General features: G+C 39.6%; 1 protein-coding gene across 8 annotated transcripts in view; it reads left to right on the top strand.

Moving 5' to 3' along the window:
- Positions 1 to 15522, top strand: part of KDM4C (lysine demethylase 4C) — a 416591-nt gene that overhangs the window by 72917 nt on the left and 328152 nt on the right. The window lies entirely within an intron of this gene.

Here is a 15522-nt window from a genome sequence, read left to right as displayed (position 1 = left end):
GCAGTTTCTTAGCTGCATGGTTTCTGTTACTCACTTTTGTTGTGAGTAAAATAGGCAAAATGGGTAAATTCAATATCTTGGTGAAATCTATTATATAAGCAATTATATACTTCCTTTAAGAAATCTGGTTAGGGGTTTCCCTGGTGGTCCAGTGGTTAGGACTCTGTGCTTGCACTGCAGGGACCACAGATTGCATCCCTGGTTAGGGAACTAAGATCTTGCAAGCCTCATGGTATGGCAAAAAAAAAAAAAAAAACCCTGAAAAGTTAGTCACAAAACTTTTCCGTAGATTTGAAGAAATTCATGACAATCATGACAATGCCTGGGACATTTTAGTATTGGAGGAGTTGAAATGAAGTTTCTGCTTTCTTATTAAGAAAAGTGATTTATTTTTATAAAGTTATTAAGACAGTAGTAACTTCCCTTCTCTCTTGGGCCAAGACTTATCTCCTAAAGATTGCTTGGGCATCTTTGGTGGCTCAGATGATAAAGAATCTGCCTGCAATGCAGGAGATGCAGGTTTGCTCCCTGGGTTAGGAAGATCCCCTGGAGAAGGAAATGGTGACCCACTTCAGTATTCTTGCCTGGGAAATTCCATGGACAGAGGAGTCTGGTGGGTTATAGTGCATGGGTAGCAAAGAGTCGGACACAATGGTGATTAAACAACAACAAAGATTTCTTAGAGGAGAATATTCTGTTAGGATATGACTGATTCTAGAGTCTTGTTTTTGGAAGAGGGCCACGCTGTTCATGAGTGAGGATAAGTACACTGGATTCCAAAGTATTTCTTTCTCTCAGAGTATCTCTTTCTCTCTAAATACAGAAAATGTATTTTCTGTATTTAGTTATTCTATTCGTTTTTAAGCATATAGACTCCATTATAAGCATTAAGAATAGATTTATACTATCACTATTACCTTTAACCTTGGCCATTATTTATAATGGTAAAATAATAAAACATAGCAGTGAATTATGACAGTTAATCTACATTCCATTTTCTAAGATAGCTACTGTAAGAAAAGAGTGATATAAATAACTCTAAGGATTATTCCCCAGTATGCTTATGAATGATTACATTAGCTTGGCATAAATAATTTTGAGGTAAACTTTATTATCATAAAGTTTCCCTGGTGGCTCAGATGCTAAATAGTCTGCCTGCAATGCAGGAGACCCAGGTTCAGTCCCTGGGTTGGGAAGATCCCCTGGAGAAGGAAATGGCAGCCCACTCCAGTATCCTTGCCTGGAGAATTCTATGGACAAAGGAGCCTGGTGGGTTATAGTCCACGGGGTTATAAAGAGTCGGACACAGTTGAGCCGCTAGCACTTTCACTTTTCTTATTCTTAACATTCACCTCAGTAACCATCATAATATATTTGAAGTAAGCTTTGAAAGGTGGTAGAAGCATACAAATACATGTAAGTATTGGGAGGTGGGCAGTTGTCTGGCAGACTCAGACTCAAGCAGCAGAAGACAGGGCTGTGGTCCTCACTCTGCTACTGATGTGTGTGGCTTTGGGCAAAGAGCTGTACTTTTGTGGACCAATTTCCTCACCTACAAAATGACAAGGCTAATCAGGATGCACTCCAGTGCTCTAATTCTGTAATTTGTGATAAAAAGCACATGGGTATTTTTTACCCAATGTACAAAACGAGAGGATGCGGAGGTGACGTGAAGTTGGGGTGTATGGGTGTGCATGGCACGCGCGTGCATGTGCCCTTGCTGGTTTCCTTTTCTGGTGTCCTCTCCTTGTTGAGTTGCCTTTACTCTCCTCCAGGGGTGCCCTATTCATGCTTGACTTCTCTGCTCCCTGCAGTGTGTCTTCCTCCTGTCTGGTCTTACTGCCTGGAGTTCAATTTCAGTGACCTTCTCTTCTTCAGTTTTCTCCTTAGGCACCAAGTTCTGGTTACAGGTATTACAAAGACTGCCTAAAATTCTCTCCTTACTTCCACGACTGTGCTTGCTGCTCTTCTTTGCCCTTGTGTTCCTTAGATTTTGCCTCAAGGCTTTCTGGACCATGTGTTGCACCACCTTAGGCTTCTGTCCTTGCACCTTTCAAGTGATTATGTGACCATTTCTGCTGCCCCTTTCCTGTGCCTGCTTTGAAGTTTTGGGGCTGTGGTTTTCCCTTTGAAATTGTCAGCACTTAACACAGGATCTGGCTAGAGGTTTGATGCTCTGTTAAGTAATTCTCATTTTGAATCAATAGAGTATTAAATTGTTTTGGATCAGTCTGTTCAAGAGCAGACAGGATAATATGTAAAATGTTTTATAAAGATTCTTGACTCCAGTGTAATCATTAAGAACACCAAGCTTCCAGAGATTTCTGAGTAGCTGCTGATAGGCCTGGCCTATCAGGTAGAAGCCATGAGACATGGTTTACTGGGTACAACATGTAGCAGATTTTGCCGAGTAAGTGTTCATGAACACAGGTATGCACTGAAGAGACTTTAGAGGAGCTAACGATTTATTTAAACATTTCTAGCATGAAGGTTTAAGGAAAAAGAGAAAGCTTAAAATAGGCAGAAAATTGCTATGGCAGTCAGTGCTAGCATATTTATTTTCTTGGAATTAATATTGACTTTGGAGTCAGAAGACCTGTTTTAAAAATCCCAATCTGTCACTTGCCAGCTGAATGACTTAGGGCAAATCACTATACTCCATTCATCATGAATTTCTCTAACTGCCAAACAGAGGCGTGATTTATTCTCTATCTTAATAGCAGTGCTTAGAGGATCCTGGGAAATACTGTGTATAAAGGTGTCTTATAAATTGTAAAAGAACTATTCAAATATTAGTAGTTACTGTTGTCTTAATAACTTTATAAAAATAAGTAATTTTTTGGTCATAGTAATTACTTAGAGCCTGAACTCGGCATGATGTGTTTCTGTGTATGATTGAGTGGGAGTTTCAAGGATCAGTAAAATAAAAGTTTATTTCCCAAGCACCATGTATGATAGTGGTTAATTACTGCGAGATACAGAATTTAGATGGTGACTTGAATCTCTGTCTTTGAGAAACTGTGTCCAAATACAGCGAATAAGATAGTTTCAAATTTACTCTGTTGAGACTGAGAGAGGTAAAGTTTAAGGGAACTTGTCTTAAACTATGAAAAGGTCTCAAGTCAGGAGAGAAGTTTCTCCTGGAAGTTTTTTGAAAAATTAAGGATGGGCTGAAACATTTTGGACTTGGCTAAATTTTACTCAGTAAATTGTGCAATTTTGTTAAATGTAGCAATAATAAAGTGTCATGTTATTCAGTGTGATATATCTAAATTCCTTGCTTTTTCTTTAGATCAATTTGTTTAGTGCTGTGTAATATTTTAAGTGCACAGATTTTTGCCCCAGAGTCTTGTGTTTTGAGTTCTGGCATTGCTTTTTACTGAGAATATCACCCAGGGAAATTATTGCATAACCCTATGCCTCCTTTTTCTTATTTTATTTCAAAACTTTATTTATTTATTTGATTGCTCTAGTTCTTAGTTATGGCACATTGGATCTTTGATCTTCGTTGCAGCATAAGAGATCTTCAGTTGTGGCATGTGGGATCTTTATAAATATTTATAAATTGAAGTGTTAATAAAATTAACGGCTTAAGTTATTCTGATCATTTAGGCATATCTATGTTATATATTTTTAGATAATAACACTTTAAAAGGTTTAAAAAATTGGAACTATACCCCCCAGATATGGTATTAATTTTGTACTCAGCTGCTATCTGTATTTGTAGAGAGTCAGAGATAACAGGAAGCAAAAATTTTTATTGGTCAAATGGATGATATTTTAGTTAGACCTCAGTCTGACTTGGAGATAAACACAGCCACACTGGCGCACACACATACATCTCTGCAGTCCAGGCAGTGAGTCCCAAAGACCCCTGCTTAACATCGAGTTCTCTGAGGAGAGTGTCAGGGAGGTCTGGTGCTTGTGATTTTGAAGGTAAATCTCAATGCGTTTTCCTGAAGTGATGAAATGCAGTGTCTTGTCACTCACTGACTGATGACTGTTGGGTTCTCATACAGGAACTCTAAACTTGTATTAAGTACTTTTGATACCCCTGATAAGCATAGCAGGAGCTTGTAAATTCCTTCAGGATTCTTATTTCCTTGTAACTACTTTTTCACTTAAAGCCACCACCATCACCACCTACAAGATCTCCAGTAAACCATTTAAATGAAAAGAGACTGTTGAATCAAATCCTGACTCTTAGGGAAAAATCAGAAGGTTAATGCAAATTTATTTACCATGTAGTTCATGGAAAACAAGGATTAGTGATGCTAGCCTTGCTAATTAACTCTACCAGATATAGTGGTTCACAAATGTTACCTAACTTACTTATCTTTATTCCTCTGTATTTCTCTTCATCCTCTTCAAACTGTTTAGTTTGGAAACCACTTTGTAGAAAATATATGTTACTTAATATTTGTGTAATAAAATTTTTTCTTTGACTCGAGCATATAGGAAAGCAGCTTCTTTTATTTTTAAATTGCACTTCTGCAAGTAGGCTCTGGCAAATAACTGTTACTTCTGTGACACCGAATGTGTTCATTGCTTGTAAGCTTACTTTTCAAGGTGTAGAGCTTGACTAGGACGATGAAGTATGTTCTCTGTCTTTGGTGACTGCAGTTCACTTCATGTGTGCCTCTTTTTGTGTGCCAGGAATTGTGCTAGTCAGTTTAAGAAATCATCTCAGGTAAGCCAGACAACAGGTGTTTCACGTAGGTGTTTTTTTGCCCCATTTTTAAACTAAGGACTCTCAAACTGACTTTCAGAGCCTTAACTTCTTTATCTGGGGGACTAGTGAGTCTTGCAGCTGGGATTTTAACTTGATTTAATCAAATTTTCCCATTGATTTAAAGTGAAAAGGGAACAGTGAAGAGGAAGGAATAGGCAAGAAGAAAGAGTGCTTGTGTGTTGTTGTTTTTTTTTTTTTTTTATAGCACCAGCTTTCTTTTAATGAGATTTTCTGCAGAACCAAAGAGAAACCAGCCTCTTACATTTTGGGACAAAATAAGAGAGATTTTCAGAAGGGTAAAATGTGGCTAGATTCCAATCATGTGATAATTGATAGCAGTTATTCAGTTGGGAGGACCATTGTAGGTGAGAGTGGGAGAAGCCACTGGCCCAGCTTTATTTCCTTCAGGTTTGTTCTCTAGATAGCTTTTGGAAATCTGCTTGAAATCAGAAAATCCCACATTTTAGAAAGAATGTGTTTTACCTTGAGGATTTTGTCTTCCTCAGGGAGTGAGTGATAATTTTTTATTTAAATGCCTCTTCGCATTCAGTTCCCTCAAATGAAGCTATGGAAAAAGCTAGTTTGTCCCTGTTGAGAGCTAAGAGTGCTTTGTCTATCAGACCTTTCCAGTGAAGTGGATGAACCTAGAGCCTGTTTTACAGTGAAGTAAGTCAGGAGGAGAAAAACAAATACCATATGTTAAAGTATATACATGGAATCTAGAAAAATGGTATAGATGAACCTGTTTGTAGGGCAGCAATAGAGATGCAGACATAGAAAACAGATTTGTAGACATGGAGTGGGAGTGGGAAGGAAAGAGTGGAACGAATAGAGAGAGTAGCATGGAAACATATACATTACCATATGTAACATAGATAGCCAGTGGAAATTTGCTGTATGATGCAGGGAGCTCAACTTGGTGCAGTGTGACAACCTGGAGGGGTGGGATGGGGTGGGAGGTGGGAGGGAGGTTCAAGAGGGAGGGGACATATATATACCTATGTCTGATTCATGTTGATGTATGGCAGAAACCAATACAACAGTGTAAAGCAATTATCCTACAATTAAAAATAAATTGAAAAATAAAGCCTATCGAATAAGAACTGCCAGGATGAGGACCAGCCTAACTCCTGAAGGCTATAACACAGTCCTCTTTACTCTTTCTAGTACTCCTGGTCAGCTAGTTTTTATACTTCATAAATTTCTTCATGTTATTTGGAGTTCTTTTTAATACATAAAAATATAATAATGTCTGCATTGAATTTCTTTGGATTGAGAAGGTTTTGTTGAAATTGTCTTGGCTCCTAGAAGTATAAACTAAGAGTTACGTTAGCTCAAAAATGGGCCCCACTTCTCCATGTGTTGCCTTCACTTTTCTCCCTGGCTTCTGTATTCCTCCCTGTGTCACCAGGAATGAAAGCTGCGCCATTGGGGAGGGCCGTGAATTTTCCTGGCATGGATTCTCTTCCAGTCTCTTGTATAATCACTGAGGCTCAGGTCAACGGTCGGAAAGTATTGTGATTGTCCTGGCTTGGTCACAGGTCTGCCTCTGTGGTGGTGAGGGAAGAGACATGAAGAATGGCAGCCCCCATCAGAATTCCATGTTTGTGTTTGGAGGAGAGGGTGGATGCTATTACCTGAATTTTGCTGCACAACAGGAGTAAAACCCAGTCTCCTACAGATAACAGACAAAGAAAAGTCCCAAATAAGTTCAGATATTTGCTTAAAAATCTTAGGAAGACTGATTCAATTAACTTCAGTTCAGTTCAGTTGCTCAGTTGTGTCCAACTCTTTGCGACCCCATGAATCCCAGCACTCCAGGCCTCCCTGTCCATCACCAACTCCTGGAGTTCACTCAAACTCACGTCCATTGAGTCAGTGATGCCATCCAGCCATCTCATCCTCTGTTGTCCTCTTCTCCTCCTGCCCCAAATCCCTCCCAGCATCAGAGTCTTTTCCAGTGAGTCAACTTTTCTCATGAGGTGGCCAAAGTACTGGAGTTTCAGCTTTAGCATCATTCCTTCCAAAGAACACCCAGGACTGATGGGGCTCTTAATTTATTTTCTATGAGGTTTGAAAAGATGTCCTTTGGGGGTGTTTCCTTAAGATGAGATAATATATATATATATATATATATATATATATTTAGGATATTAAGATTATTAAAATGTATGCTTGTTTAACTTATTGTAAAAGCATTTCTAGCAATTGATCGCTGACTTTTACTCGAAGCAGAGGCAGTTGACACAGTCCTCTTTATACACTGAACTGAAAACTAAAGAATATATAGTTTGTAAGTTTCTTTTTCTGACGACTTGAACCAACATTGCTCTCTTTTCTTGTGATTTATATATTAAATATTTTAACAGTCAGTTTGACCACTTTGTTATGTCCTGTTCTTTTAGAACTTTTTTTTTTTTTCTCATTGATTTGTGTGTTTTGGTCTTGTCTCCTCAGGGAGACTTTTGGCTTCTTGAGGGCAGCGCCACAGCATCTTTGTAAGTCTCATCACCACAGGCCCATGCTGCTAAGTCGCTTCAGTCATGTCCAACTCTGTGCAACCCCATAGACGGCAGCCCACCAGGCTCCCCCGTCCCTGGGATTCTCCAGGCAAGAACACTGGAGTGGGTTGCCATTTCCTTCTCCAATGCATGAAAGTGAAAAGTGAAAGTGAAGTCGCTCAGTTGTGTCTGACTCTTAGCGAGCCCATGGACTGCAGCCTACCAGGCTTCTCCATCCATGGGATTTTCCAGGCAAGAGTACTGGAGTGGGGTGCCATTGCCTTCATAGATGTGTTTAATTGCTGAAGCAGGTTTTTGGGGGATCTGCTCCCTTGTATGTCATACGTGTACAGCACATGCTGCTTTCAGGCTTCATTGATCTTTTTATAATATTCTTTTTGGTTTCTTATGGGTAAATATTATAAAATTAACCTATAAAATAAAGCAGTCATGTATCCTGTGTGATGTCTTGAATACAATCAACCTGATATATAGGAAATTTTTAGACGTTAACAAAAAACTGTTAGAAATTTTTAGACACTTTTACTACATTTTGGTTTTCAGTGATGATAACAGATTTGATAGCTTACCAGAGAGAAATCCACAGATAGTACAAATCCAACCTTCTTTCTTTCCTCCAAGTGACTAATATGAGGCTTCATGCATGACACTTCCAGAATGTTATTTTACAATGTATATTTCTGAGTGTACATTGCATCTAGTCGTGTGATGTCTGAAATGATCTGACCAGAGACAAAATAGGCCCCTGTAACAATCTTCCTTGAAGTGTGGTTAAAAAAAAGTGAATGTCCTTGGAGAAGGCATTACACATCAACAAGGGCTTGAGTTAGATGGGTTGCTGTCATCGTCTTTGCTCCTCTAAGTTACCTCTCAGCCCACTTGAATGAAGAAGATTAATATAATCTAGGGAATGTCAGGTGTTGGCAGAAACATGTGACCATTTGCTGTCCCTCTTTTCCTAATTTTATTGAGACGTAATTGACATACATCACTCTGTAGGTTTAAATCATTCAGTGCAATGGTTTGATTTACATATATTGTGAAGTGATTGCCACAGTCAGTTCAGATCAGTTCAGTCGCTCAGTCGTGTCTGACTCTTTGGTACCCCATGGACTGCAGCACGCCAGGCCTCCCTGTCTATCACCAGCTCCTGGAGTTTACTCATACTTATGTCCGTTGAGTCGGTGATGCCATCCAACCATCTCATCCTTTGTTGTCCCCTTCTCCTTCCGTCTTTGATCTTTCCCAGCATCAGGGTCTTTTCCAATGAGTCAGCTCTTCACATCAGGTGGCCAAAGTATTGGAGTTTCAGCTTTAACAACAGTCCTTCCAGTAAATATTCAGGACTGATCTCCTTTAGGATGGACTGCTTGGATCTCCTTGCAGTCCAAGGGACTCTCAAGAGTCTTCTTCAACACCACAGTTCAAAAGTATCAATTCTTTGGCACTCAGCTTTCTTTATAGTCCACCTCTCACATCCATACATGACTACTGGAAAAACCATAGTTGTGACTAGATGGACCTTTGTTGACAAAGTAATGTGTCTGCTTTTTAATATGTTGTCTAAGTTGGTCATAACTTTTCTTCCCAGGAGCAAGCATCTTTTAATTTCATAGCTGCTGTCACCATCTGCTGTGATTTTGCAGCCTCCAAAAATAAAGTCTGTTACTGTTCCTGCATCCATTTCTCATGAAGTGATGGGACCGGATGCCATGATCTTTGTTTTCTGCATGTTGAGTTTTTAGCCAACTTTTTCACTCTCCTCTTTCACTTTCATCAAGAGGCTCTTTAGTTCTTCTTCACTTTCTGCCATAAGGGTGGTGTCATTGGCATATCTGAGGTTGTTGATATTTCTCTCGGCAATCTTGATTCTAGGTTGTGCTTTATCCAGCCTGGCATTTCACATGATGTACTCTGCATATAAGTTAAATAAGTGGGGTGACAATGTACAGCCTTGACGTACTCCTTTCCCAATTTGGAACCAGTCTGTTGTTCCATGTCCAGTTCTAACTGTTGCTTCCTGACCTGCATACAGATTTCTCAGGAGGCAGGTCAGGTGGTCTGGTTTTCCCATTTCTTTAAGAATTTTCCACAGTTTGTTGTGATACACATAGTCAAAGGCATTGGCATAGTCAATAAAGCAGAAATAGATGTTTTTCTGAAACTCTGTTGCTTTTTCGATGATCCAACAGATGTTGGCAATTTGATCTCTGGTTCCTCTGCCTTTTCTAAAACCAGCTTGAACATCTGGAAGTTCATGGTTCATGTATCGCTAAAGCCTGGCTTGGAGAATTTTGAGTATTACTTTACTAGCGTGTGAGATGAGTGCAACTGTGCGGTAGTTTGAGCATTCTTTGGCAATGCCTTTCTTTGGGATTGGACTAAAAACTGACCTTTTCCATTCCTGTGGCCACTGCTGAGTTTTCCAAAGTTGCTGGCATATTGAGTGCAGCACCTTCACAGCATCATCTTTCAGGATTTGAAATAGCTCAACTGGAATTCCATCACCTCCACTAGCTTTGTCCATGGTGATTGCCACAGTAGGTTCAGCTAATAATCATTTTTGCATATAGATACAATAAAAAGAAAAAAGGAAAAAAATTCTTCTTATACAGTAATAAGAACTCTTAGGATTAACTCTCTTAACTTTCCTGTGTATCATACAGCATTGTTGCTATAGTCGTCATGTTGTTCATTGCATCTCATGTACTTATTTATCTTATAACTGGAAGTTTGTACCTTTTGACCATTTTCCTCCAATTCTGCCTCTCCTCACCTCCTGCCTCTGGTAACCACAAGTCTGATCTCCTTTTCTGTGAACTGATGTCTTTAAAAAAAAAAGAAAAAAATCTGCATGTAAGCGAATACTTTTTTTTTTTTTTAATTTAAGGCTGTGTACTTTTTTTTTGGTTTGTTTGTTTTGAATATTACTTGAGTTGTCGTTGGGTAGCTTGGCTGCTTTGGGTAATGTGCACTTTTGAAAGCCTCTCAATTTTCAAAGAGGTTTCCAACTGTAAAGTAGCTGTGTAGGTAATTTTCCCTTGAAGATTAAACTTCAATCATAGGAAATCTCCTTGAAAATGCTTCAGTACTTTGTTGGAGTTAATTGTGTTAAAACTCTGTAAGCCAGTTGTAGTGGAACTCTTTAAGCTAGTGATACTTTTTCTTACGGATGATATAATTATCCTTTGAATAAATGATCACTTCAAAAGTATACCATCCACTGAAGATTTCCAAATACGGTAAGATTGTTTTTCCTTGGGAAAGTACTGGTTTTGGTAAATTTTTGATAGGAACAAATAATTTCTTATGGGCATGTTTTTATTTCCAATTTTTGAAGTTACTATTTTTTTTATTCTTCTTGAAATGGCATTTTGTTTCTGTTATATTAATGCTTGATTCTGTAAAACATTGCGTCTGTGTTTGGTGATTTTTGGTTTTGTTTGTTTGTTTGTTTCCTGTTTGTTCATTAAATATTTATGGAGTCACCCACCTGTCAGGTACTGGTCTTGGTGCTAGTAATACCATGGTGAATAAGACAGAATGGTCTTTAGGAAACTTACAGTTTATAAGCATAGCTTTTATTACACCCACACTCCATTTTATTTTCTAGCAGTAGCATAACACCTGTTCTTAGCAAAATTTTATTGGATTCCAAGTCTTACGTGAATCAAATTCTTATTCTGAGTATTCATGCGTAAACCAGAAAAAATTTTCCTGTGATGGGTCCTCACTTTGGAAGACACTGGCCTAGCATGGAGGTTCTCAAACTCCATAAATGAAAATTTCTTCAGAAGGTCAAATTATACAAAATTTGAAAATAAAGGCAGAGATGACCTGCCTGAAATGTGTATCATGAAACTCTCCCTCAGCAACTCTTTCCTTCAGGAACCCTCAGGAAACCCTGATGCCCTGTGGGATGCCACAGAAAACAGGAAATCAGTCATCTCGTACTAAAAAACCACTGTACTTCTGAATGTATTATTTGTTGAGTACTTTGAAGAGATCAGTATTAAAACATAAAGATTTCTTTAATATTGTCTGGTCAGGAAGCAACAGTTAGAACTGGACATGGAACAACAGACTGCTTCCAAATAGGAAAAGGAGTACGTCAAGGCTGTATATTGTCACCCTGCTTATTTAACTTATATGCAGAGTACATCATGAGAAATGCTGGACTGGAAGAAACACAAGCTGGAATCAAGATTGCCAGGAGAAATATCAATAACCTCAGATATGCAGATGACACCACCCTTATGGCAGAAAGTGAAGAGGAACTAAAGAGCCTCTTGATGAAAGTAAAAGCGGAGAGTGAAAAAGTTGGCTTAAAGCTCAACATTCAGAAAACGAAGATCATGGCATCCAGTCCCATCGCTTCATGGGAAATAGAGGGGGAAACAGTGTCAGACTTTATTTTTTTGGGCTCCAAAATCACTGCAGATGGTGACTGCAGCCATGAAATCAAAAGATGCTTACTCCTTGGAAGGAAAGTTATGACCAATCTAGATAGCATATTCAAAAGCAGAGATGTTACTTTGCCAACAAAGTTTCGTCTAGTCAAGGCTATGGTTTTTCCTGTGGTCATGTATTGTGAGAGTTGGACTGTGAAGAAGGCTGAGCGCCAAAGAATTGATGCTTTTGAGCTGTGGTGTTGGAGAAGACTCTTGAGAGTCCCTTGGACTGCAAGGAGATCTAACCAGTCTATTCTGAATGAGATCAGCCCTGGGATTTCTTTGGAAGGAATGATGCTGAAGCTGAAACTCCAGTCCTTTGGCCACCTCATGCAAAGAGTTGACTCATTGGAAAAGACTCTGATACTGGGAGGGATTGGGGGCAGGAGGAGAAGGGGCCGACAGAGGATGAGATGGCTGGATGGCATCACTGACTGGATAGACGTGAGTCTCAGTGAACTCCGGGAGTTGGTGATGGACAGGGAGGCCTGGCGTGCTGCGATTCATGGGGTCACAAAGAGTCGGACACGACTGAGCGACTGATCTGATCTGATCTGATAGTTGATATCAACTAATACTTTATAATACCTTTTTCTTGATGCAGTTGTCTCACTTACAATGGTCTACACATGTGGCTGCTAGATATTATTTTTTCTATCTAATTGCTCTGTCAGGAAATGGGCCACAGATGGGCATAGGGTAAGGCCAAGCTCTGGCTGAATTCCTTTTCTCAGAGGCTTTTTATTTTGTCTCTGAGGGCCTCAGCTCAAACACCTCATTCTCCAGGTCATAGTTAGAGATGACCAGCTTGTATTTGCAGGTTGAATGCTTAAGTGACACCTCCTTACAAACACGTGCATTGTAATTGTTTGTTGTAGCATGTGTTGCTCAGGAAACCAATTTTGAGACTCAGGTGTGTGCTGGCAGTATCTAGGATAGTGCTCTGCACGTAGCCGCTGTGGGGAGGGAGGAAGGCAGGACTGGGCGGAAGGAAAAGTTGTCTGCCTTCAAACCCTGGGCAGATTACAGAGGCAGCTCTGGCCCTGACAGGGCCTCAGGGTCCCAAATGGAGGCAAGAGGGCCAGGGCTCAATACTCAGGCTTGGAGCATTCATTGCATATTGGCCACCATTCCCTCCCTCTCCAGGGAGCATGATCATGAGGAAGGGAACTAGACCCTGGGTGAGTATCACGTGGGGACAAGGAGCATCCCTTTGCTGAAAGTGCTGAGGGCCTCATCCAGCAGTGGGGGTGGCGGGTGGTTACCACCAAAGCAGCCCTTATAGTCACACTTTCTGTTTCTCACATTCATCTATTTTTATTTAAGAACTGAAAATGAAGTAATCAGTGTTCTGTTTTCACAGTTAGCTAATGAGATTTCATAATATAAAATATTACTGCTTAAACTTTAATAAATGAGCAAATGGTGAATCTTGTTAACATCAGTAATGTGGAAATGTAACATAATCACACATATACAAATCTATAGTTCAACCTTCTTTTTGACACAATTAGGAATAGGCCTTAATTAAAAAGTGTATGGTAAATTACTTCAGAAATATTGAGTTTTCTGAAATATAATTTAGGCACTTTTTGATTCATGAAGCTTTTTGTAACAAGAACCAAAGACAAGTTTTGAGTAGTGATTTGATGGCTTTGTTTTTTGTAATTGCACTTTATTTAAAATGTCATTATCATTTGCCTGGTATATATTATTACTTTAGTTTCAAAGGTAGTGATTTTTTTCAATTGCGAATTTTAAAAATGGGTAATGTAAGAAGGGTAGCTGGGAGAAGTATTCTGTGTGAATATTGGACTTTGGCCTGTTAGCAGGCAGAAAACTTTTACTTCCAAAAGTTGGCTCACTCTGCAGTAATTGCAGTGATCATTGTAAATGGTGTGGGTTTTCCTTGGGAGGGATGGGCTTGGTAGCCCCTGTCACTTGCTTCCTCTTGGCATCTTGGTGTGACTGATGAGGAAACAGGATTGGGATATGGGGCTGGAGAGCACATCTTGGGCTCTAGACTCAGATCTGGGCTTGGGTACCAGTCTATCATCAACTTTGCTTAACAAAATTAATCCCTCTAAACCTTAGTTTTGTCATCAGTAAAATGGAGGTGTTAGTAAGAGAACTTCAATCACAGGATCTTAGCACGAGGTTTGGCATATTATAAGTGCTTGATAATGGTAGCTGTGATGAGCGATGTAATTTTATTGGTCAGTTTTTCTTTTCACTCAGCTTTCAACACTTTAGTAACTATTGAAAGTATAACTTGCTTATGCTCGTACAAGAAGGAAAGGCAATTTAGAGTTGTCTGTCAGAAAACTAATCTTTGGGTACTTGAGCTTGAATCTTTGTGTGAGATGACAGAGTGAAACAGCAGGAAGAAGAGGAAATATATGCAAAGGAGGGCAGGGCGACTTCACACACAGCCTCCATCAGGGGAAGGGAGCTGAGGTCTGTGCTGTTTCAGGACTGACCTGCCTGAGCGTGGCCTGGACTTGGAAATGGAGCTCCTCTTGGTGGCCCTTGGCTTGGTGAAACTGTCCTTGATGGTTTCCTGAAAGAAATTAGGGGGACATTGGGGATTATCAGAGAAATGGGAGTTACCCTCTGAGTAGTGCTGGTAAACATTTCTGATGGACTAATGGTCTGAACATATCTTGAAATGAGCAATACAGAGACCAGTTCATAGACAAAGCCTTAATCAAAGAAATGGATCTAGTACCAATTGAAAAACAGTTTCACCAACTGACAGTTTGAAATGTCAGCCTGATACTATTCAGTATAAAGATAATGTGTGTAAATTTCAGCCACCAAGATAACACCATTTTGGGTCTATTCTTTGAGTAAACCACCCAAAGATGTGCTTAGAAGGATTATTCTGTTTTCCTTGGCCTTCAGATTAGATCTCTCCTCCCTCTAATTTATAAAAGATGCTAATTTTAAATAAAATATCTAATTCGTATGTTACTAGTTTATTAGTGATTCATGGTTTCTTAATGTTAGCAGAACTGTTTGTCATATTCATTATGTCTGAAACAAATACACTGTCCTAAAGGGTAAATAAAGAATTAGTAATTTCAGCAAATCAATACGTATGTGTGGGTATGCAATGGTAGACATAATGGTGGTTTTCAAAGGATACAGAGAAGTATAAAACACACTTATATCTTCAAAGAATTAAGAATCAGTTGCCTAATTGAGCAGTGGTGGCACAGAGTACCCAGTTGTGAAGCAGACACTCTCACTGTACTAGGTAGGTTAAAAGGGATAATTTATTTGAGAATTCCTGTGTGGTGGTGGGTATTCTGTCACAGAACACGGTGCCTATCCACACAAAAGTGATTTATTCATACCACACAACAGCTGGCTGTGGAAAGCAGTAGATGATAAACACTATGTGAGAAGTATAATGGAAGGACTCTGGAAGGTAGGAAAGAAGTAGAATTGCTGAGGTTTCCAGTGGTCAAAGAAAGCTTCATCGAGGGGGTGAAATCTGGGCAGGGATTGGGAGGTTGGGTTTTGAAGCAGGAAGGAGGGGCTGTTTGTGGTGAGAAGTGAGGTCAAAACCCCTGTGAGGGAGGGAATAATTAATAGTCCAGACTGTTGGGAGTGGACTGCTGATATTTGTGGCTGTGGCTAAATTGTGTTTGGGGGTTGGGATCTTGAAAGCCAAGCAGAAGGAATAAAAGTTTTTATGCTAAGATAGTGATATGAGGTCTGTAGCCGCCCAAGGAGATAGTTTAGTGATGGTAATGGTCTAGTGGGGGCAGACCCAGCCATTTCCATGCCATTTAAGTGGAAATTAGGTCCC

The sequence above is a fragment of the Bos javanicus genome, chromosome 8 (genome assembly GCF_032452875.1).
Source record: "Bos javanicus breed banteng chromosome 8, ARS-OSU_banteng_1.0, whole genome shotgun sequence".
Taxonomy (NCBI): domain Eukaryota; kingdom Metazoa; phylum Chordata; class Mammalia; order Artiodactyla; family Bovidae; genus Bos; species Bos javanicus.
Note: the sequence above shows the minus strand (reverse complement) of the source record. Positions and strands in the feature narration are given on the sequence as shown.